This window comes from Pteropus alecto, unplaced genomic scaffold (genome assembly GCF_000325575.1).
Source record: "Pteropus alecto unplaced genomic scaffold, ASM32557v1 scaffold79, whole genome shotgun sequence".
Lineage (NCBI taxonomy): Eukaryota > Metazoa > Chordata > Mammalia > Chiroptera > Pteropodidae > Pteropus > Pteropus alecto.
In genome coordinates, this window is record NW_006494612.1 from 9,471,091 (window position 1) to 9,479,000 (window position 7,910).

Genomic DNA, 7,910 nt, shown 5'->3' on the forward strand with positions numbered 1-7,910 from the left:
CTAAATTATCGAGTAATTTATATGAGTTAATATGCTTGTGTAACTATAAACGAATATAAAAGGGGTGTGGATGATTTCCAATGAATGTCCACGTCGACATATTCACTATATATTTTCTCTATTTCTATTGAAAATTGATCAGTCATAGGTCTTCATCACACACGTATCCAAAACTCTGAGTCAGTGATTCAGAAAATATCTTTTTAAAAGAAGAATCATAATTTTATAATTTTTTAGTATATTATCTCCATGAAAAAAGCTCTTTACTCTCAAGAAGGAATATAACCCTTTCATGCAAATTTGTTGTCTCTATACACACCACCAAACAATATAGAGTTAACCATCTATATGTTCTCAATTTTCTGAGTGCCTGACTGAAATTTTTACTTTCTCAATTGTGTAAATTGGATTCATGTACATAGAGCCACAGAGATTTATCGGTTACAGACTTTTCCTCTAGATAACGAGATTGATGAATGGCAAATTGTTTCTGTGCTTTTACACAGTAAAGCCAGAAACTCTGGGGCTGTTACTTCATAAGACATTAATATCTATTTTTATTCAATTATCTGTATGCTGTGAACTGAATTGTGTCTTCTCACTATTCATATGTTGAAGCTCTACCCTTCAGTGTGATTGCATTTGGGAAAAGGGCTTTTAGGAGGTAATTAAGATGTAATGAGATCATAAGGTGGGGGTTCTAATCTTGTAGAACTGGCGACTTTAAAAAAATGAAGAGAGAGAAATCTCTCTTTGTACATACGCACCAAAAAAAAAAAAAAAAAAAAGCCATATGAGGACACAGTGAAAACAGCCATCTGCAACCCAAGAAGAGCTCTCACCAGGCACTAATGTTGCTGGCACGTTGATCTTGGAATTTCTAGCCTTCAGAATTGTGTGAAAATCTATTTCTATTGTTTAAACCATGATCTAGTCTATGGTTTTAGTCAGCTTGAGCTGACTAAAACACTATACAAGTAAATTACCACATGAAATTTTTTAAATAGTTAAAAATAGATTTATTTAATATAAATAGTTGGTATAAAAGTACAGGAAATCCCTTCTAAAAATATCACTTAAGAAAAGTTAGTTTAAAAATTGAAAGTTCTAAGAGCTGACAGTTGCCTTGGACTATATATGGAATTATTTATAAGTATTTAGAAATGGCAAAATCTAAAAAATACAAGCTTCCTAACATTTGCCTCTTAGAAGAGTGTCATATCTAAAAATTAAAAATACTATGCCCCAATACTTGTATTCATTGTGGAGAAGGCAGCAACATATTTTCCTAATGTTTTAAATTTTTTTGAACTGATAAAATATGTATGTGAACTAGGATATTGGATGACTAACATTTTTCTTGTCTTTGAGTTTGGTTAACTCAATAAGTCAAGAAGTGCTTATTAAGTATTTACTGTGTACCAGTATTATTCCAAGCACTAGGATTCAGCAGTAAATAGGGTAGTCTCTGCTTTCCTAGTATTTATATTCTAGTAGGCTGGAGACAAAAGTAATCAGTGAAAGAATCAGAGTAGACCAAGATAGAGAACTCAGAAGGCTCTTGAGAGCCCCTTCTCTCGCAGACACACCAAATGCACAACTATACATGGAAAAATTCCCTCTGAAAGAGATGCAGAACTAGCTTTTTCCTACCCATCAAGCAAATGAGAAAATACCCACACGAAAACATATGAGAGACTGAGGTTATCAGTCATGATAACATGGATGATATTATGCTAAGTGAAATAAGCCAGGAAGAAAAAAACACATATGTTATGGTATCACTTATATATGAAATCTTAACAAAAAAAAAGTCAAACTCATCTGGAGAGTAGAATGGTCATTATGAAATCAATAAGAAATCATAACAGAATAGGTAAACTAAAATTTAGCTTTTAGTTAAAATTATTAAATTAGCTCTCTTAAGAGTTATATATAGTTGCACTGGAAAGTAGTCATGTCCTGAGGCTTGGAGGTCTGCCCATAAAGCAAGTTTTAGGGAACAGGATAAAAGTATACCTTGCTAAGGATAAAAGAAGAATGTTGCCTGTTAAGCACAGGATGTACAGTTCAATATTTTTGTTTGTCGTTTTGTTTGTTTGTTTGTTTGTTTGTTTGTTTCTGCTCTTAAGGTAACATCACTGACTCATGATTCCAATGTCTTGTAGAATTCTCTTTCCAGGAAAGACTACCTAGCCACAGTCACGAAGACCCCGGACAGAATGCCGCCAAGAACTACATAAATCACATTAAGACAATTGCTGTAGCATTGCACCAGAACTGACAAGCCAACACAACCCATGATTCTGAACCCCGTAGTGGTGATTACTAATGAGTTTTTTTGCCTTCAGAACCCCCTGAATTGTAAGCCATCAGGGAGTTCAGGTTTTAAGCAATAGCTTCCTATTCTCCTTTCAGGGAGCCCTGCAATAAAGCGGCCCAAAGTTCTATGTGTTCAATGTTTAGCCTTGCTGGGCACCAGGCGAATGAACTCTCTTTCTAGTCAATTGCCAGGGAGGTGAGGGAAATGGAAGAGGCTGGTAGAGGGTAAAACTTCCAGTTATAAGATGAATAAAGTTTGAGGATCTGATAGATAACGTGGTTACTCTAGTTGATGATACTGTATTATATGACTGAAATATGCTAAGAGATTAGAACTTAAGTGTTCTTACCAAGAAAAATAATAAATATGTGAGATGATGGATACATTAATTAACTTGATGGTAGAAAGCCCTTCACAATGTATATCAAATCATTACATTGTACCTTTTAAATATATTACAATTTTATTTGTCAATTATATCTCAATAAAGCTGAAGATAAGAAAATAAAGTAAGTCAATGAGATAACAAAAGATTATATAGCTACTTTATATTAGGTGACTTTTAACCTAAGATCTGAACAATGAGGAAGAGGCCATCATGTGAAGTTCAGGGGAAGGACATTCCCGGCTGAGACAATAGCTGGTGCATAATGAGTTTGGATCATTCAAGAAATAGTTACAAGTTCATTGTGTCTGGAGTATGTTGAGCTAGGAATTAAAATGTTACAAGATAAGATAAGGTTGGAATGGAGACAGGAGTAGTGACTAAATCAGGCATCACTTTATAAATAGTGAAGAAGTTTGAATTTTATTCCAAGTTAGATATTAAATGTTTTTAAACATGAATATAATATATTTTACATTTTAAAAAGTACTTTCTATCCAATATATAAAATAAATAATAAAGCTGCATGATTAGAAGAAGAAAAATAGTTTGGAGGCCATTACAATTGTCTAAGGAGGTGATTAAATCGATCTTGGACTAAGGAGTCTTATAGATAGTGAATAAGTCTGAAGACACTTTCAGGTTGACTAACTTCAGTATTCTGAGTACCAGAGTAGGCGAGCTGTTGTTTAGAAGTTGGTCATAGAACTGACACCTGGAAATGAGCTTTCAGAACAGTGGCCATTTCTAAAAACTATAGGATTAAAGGTTAAAACCAGAGAGTGGGACTAGCTGTAGGTAAAAAGATTGAGAACTAGGAACATCTTCATTTTACGTGCAATGTTATGACTAAAACAGTATCAATACCTGTAGATATAATGACCACACATAAAGAAAATTGCCTAAATTAATTAACAAATTCTAACCTTTAGATAATGGCGCTATTAAACATAACCTGAAATGAAAACAGAACAAAACAGAATATGAGCAACTGGGGGACAACAGACACTAAAACAAATAGCATATAGTGGTGTTCTGAGATTTGAATAAATACCCACACAATCCTACGAATAAGAAACAGAGTGTAATAGAAAAAAGGGAAATAGAAATACATTATTGTTTAATTCTTTTATCTACAATAAAATATTTTGTTTTGCATATATAATACAATATTTTTAAATAAAAACAGTGGTTAGAATATATTTGGGATACCAGTTATCAGAGCTGAAAGAGAGCTATTCATCTACATTTACCAGCTAGGTATGATAACATGACTCAAATTCAGGAAACGTAAAATGTTACTTCATGTCTTAGTTTCTGAGAGTCTAAATAAGTAAATCAATGTAAGATAAAGTGATTCAAATATTGTAGTTGATAATTAGAGGCTTAGAATTGATATAATCATAAAATTAAATAAATTTAGAAATGTAATCTATGAAAGTTAATGGTTATTTCTTGGTTATAGATTATAAGCAATCTTTATTTTCTTCTCTATATTTCTCTCCATTTTATGATAGAGTAATTATGGCAAGCATTTTTCTTATAAATCAGAAAATGATAAAAAATCTATATAAATCTCTGAATCCAACATACATTATCTTGTGATTTTCCCAGGTAAATATTTCAATTTGGATAGGAAAAAAAAATGCCAACAGATGGAATTACTTGGAACACTGCTGCAATTAGTAAACTGAATTTTTTGTTGTTATAAAAGTCTGATGGATAACATTTTACAGGGAAAACATTTCAATAATAAACTTTTTTTCCCATAGATTTTTTGGTGCAAAGCAGATAAAACTCGTGTGTGTGTGTGTGTTTTCCTTTCCAGATGCTAAATGATTGTTTTAAACTCAGAACTGTAATAGAAAGTTAGGTATAGACTGTTTTCAATTTATCTTTTCCATGTTTATTGTTTCCAATTAGAAGCCACTTACTCTGGCTCAGGATCTTTTACCTTAAACTAAGGCTTATTTGACTTAAATGTTAGCTGATGATATTGGAGGTCTGCTAATAATTTTTTCAAAGATCAAAATGTAATGGTACATTTACCATTCAATATGATTATAATTGAAAAAAGACACATATATTTAAAGATATTGGAACTAATTTTCCCAGAATTTTAAAATATCCATATGACCTAATAAGCTTTGTATTTTGCTTAAAGACTGTGAGTTGCGTTTTTAAAAATTATAATGGGCCATTCTTCAAAAAATATAATTATTGAGAAGCTCTATTGTCTAAATGATTTCTTGATATTTTCATTCACGTCCTTTTCTTACATATTTTTTCGACTACTAATCACTTTGTTAAGAACACTAGCATTTGCTATTTTTGAAGCTTTCTCTAGATACAGATTCACACACAGCAATTGTTTGTTAAAGGATTATGAAATCTAAATAAGATTTTAAAATATAAAGTTATATTTTATCTGTATTTAATTTTTTTACTATCATGTAAACAACATAGTTTGATAATTATGAGAGTCAACATTGATATCTTAACTAGCAAATTGAGTATGTTACTGTTTTCAGTTATATTATATTTTTTATAAACACATTACATAGATGAAGTTTAATAAAAATACCAATTTATTATAACCTCTCTGGTATATCTTCAAGTTTTTAATGATGTTAAGATTCTATACATAACAACTAAGAAAAAGCATTTATGAGACCCTAGAGAGAAAAAAAATCAGTGAAATTTTTAGATTAGAGTGAGAGAAGAAAATCCCCCCTTCTCCATATCATTTGCTCATTTCCAATTATATTTCACAATACAAATCTTTAGCTGAATGTAATCAGGGGAAAACTAGAAGTCAGAAATTAGAGAATATGTAATGAGAGATTTGAAAGTTAGTTATCTTCAGATACGAGAATGTTATTATATAGCAAGGGAATATATTATTTCCATGGGTAAAAGTTACCAAGAGGAAATATATCTAAACACTATAAAAGAAAACATCCTAACAAGACTACAGTGACTAAACTGCCTCTACAGGATATGTTTACCGGACTGAAACTTTATCAAGCTTTAAGACCCTAGCAGATTTGTGCTGCATGCTTTCAATTAAGGTTCTGTGGTTCTTTATGCTTTTGCACAATTTTTCCTGTCAAAAACTTTTTGTGATTTTATCTATCATTATCAAACACTGTAACAAAAATATCTCAGCTAATGGTGAAAGATCAATTTTTGATAAGAGGTCTAAGAAGAGATCCAGAAGGTAAAAATTCCAGACCAGGGATTGACAAAGCAAGGTCTGCATGCCAAACCCAGCTGTTGAGTTAATAATGGTTTCTAAATTTTTAAGCAGTGAACGAAACAAAATAAAAATAATATTTCATAATGTGAAAATAATACAAAATCCAAACTCCAGTGTTCATAAATAAAGTTTCATTGTAACGTAGTCACACTCATGCATTTATGTGTTGTTTATGGCTGCTCTCTTGTTACAGTGACAGAGTTGCAACAGAGCCTTTATGTCCCACAACAAATAAAATTTTACTATCTGATCCTTTACAAAAAGGTTACCCACTTCTATTCTAAACTACTAGAGAACACAGTAATCTGTTTACTCTGGAGCAGTCATTATCAAGGTGAATAATAACCATCATCATCATCATCATCATCATCATCATACTATTATGTGGACTCCACGGGGGAGAAAGAAAATATCTCAAAATATTTTTGCCAGCCAAAAAGAGTCATCACACTGAAGTTTTGTAGTCACGACCTTAGAGTCAAATAATGTCTGAAATAGTTATATCTAACCCAATTCTCCACATTTTGGTTTTCTGGTATCTCCTGTAACAGAGAACCATCCAAACTCACATACTTGTTAGATGTTACTTTTATCTTCCTTTCTTTCCAATTTTTTTGTATGTTGTTATTGTCATGTGTTTATATGTTTCTGCTATCGTTTGCTTATTCCATTTATTTTAGTTTCGTTTGCATCATCTCTGCACAGATCTTGCAGTTGCTTCCTCCTGAACTGTGACTGGTGACATTCAGCATTGTCTGAAATATAGTGAACATCAAGAGACTCTCCTAAGACTATCTACAATTTCAAGTCACACTTATCTTGATGAAAAACTCTCCCCAAATATGCTGTGTTCTTTTTCATTGGGTGCAATTCTATGCTTGGATTTTTGGAGGTGGTAAATTTGAAGCTCCTTTATTCATAGGCTCTCTGGGTTTTAATATCTTAGTTCCCTGTCCTTGATCCTCTCTTTGCTCAAACACCTTTCCTCTAGAGGCTTCCTCTCTAGGAGGGGGAGGTTATTAGGTGAGAAGGGTGTCATCTTACTTTCTCCTTCCCTGTCACTCCACATTCTAAAACGTGAAACCCAGCAGTGTCAATGATTCTCCCTACTTTTCTTTTAATCCCTCCAAACTCTTGATTGCTGTTCTGCTAATCAAGGGAACACTAGATAAGCCTTTCAGAGACATGGATATATTAAAGATGTATGTATTCTACCCATGGTTTACAATAGACTACGTTAGATCTCAACATGGTCTATTGTTTAGGACCATATTTCATTATTATTTGTCAGATATTATTGATAATTTGTTATCATCTTTTTGCTTAATAATTACACACATATATACATACTTTTTTCCTTGTGTGTTTCAAGAAAAATAAATAAAAATCCTTAACTCCACCAACTTTAACCTTAAGTTTATACATTTGGACTTTCTTCTTCAATTACCTCCATGTGCCAAAGCAATCCTTGCAAAATGCAAATGCTACTACCCATCACTCCTGTGATACCCTCCAAAGATTTATATTTCTCCTAGATAAGCACAAATATTTGTAACAAAGCTTACACATCACTGCATGATTTGTCTCCTAACATCTCAGCATCACCTTGCAGGTTAGTTCTCTTTCTACGGTTCAGATGCACTGGCCTTCTCTCCTGTTCTAATTTGTCTCAAGGGCTTTGTGCACACTGATGCCTTTAACAAAATGTGCTTTTCCTTGCTCATCCAACTGTATCAAATTAACAGCTCTTATGATTCAGAGCTCAGCTATCCCAAAGTTAGTTTCTCAAGAAAAGTGTCTGACCTCCTTAACCGCCCTTAGTATAAACTCAAAGTTCGTATCTTTTTCAACAAAAAATGATGAGCTGGGACATTATGCATTTGTTCATTAAATGAATGGCTGAATAAGAAAAATAAATGACAGAGTAACATCTTGACAACCAT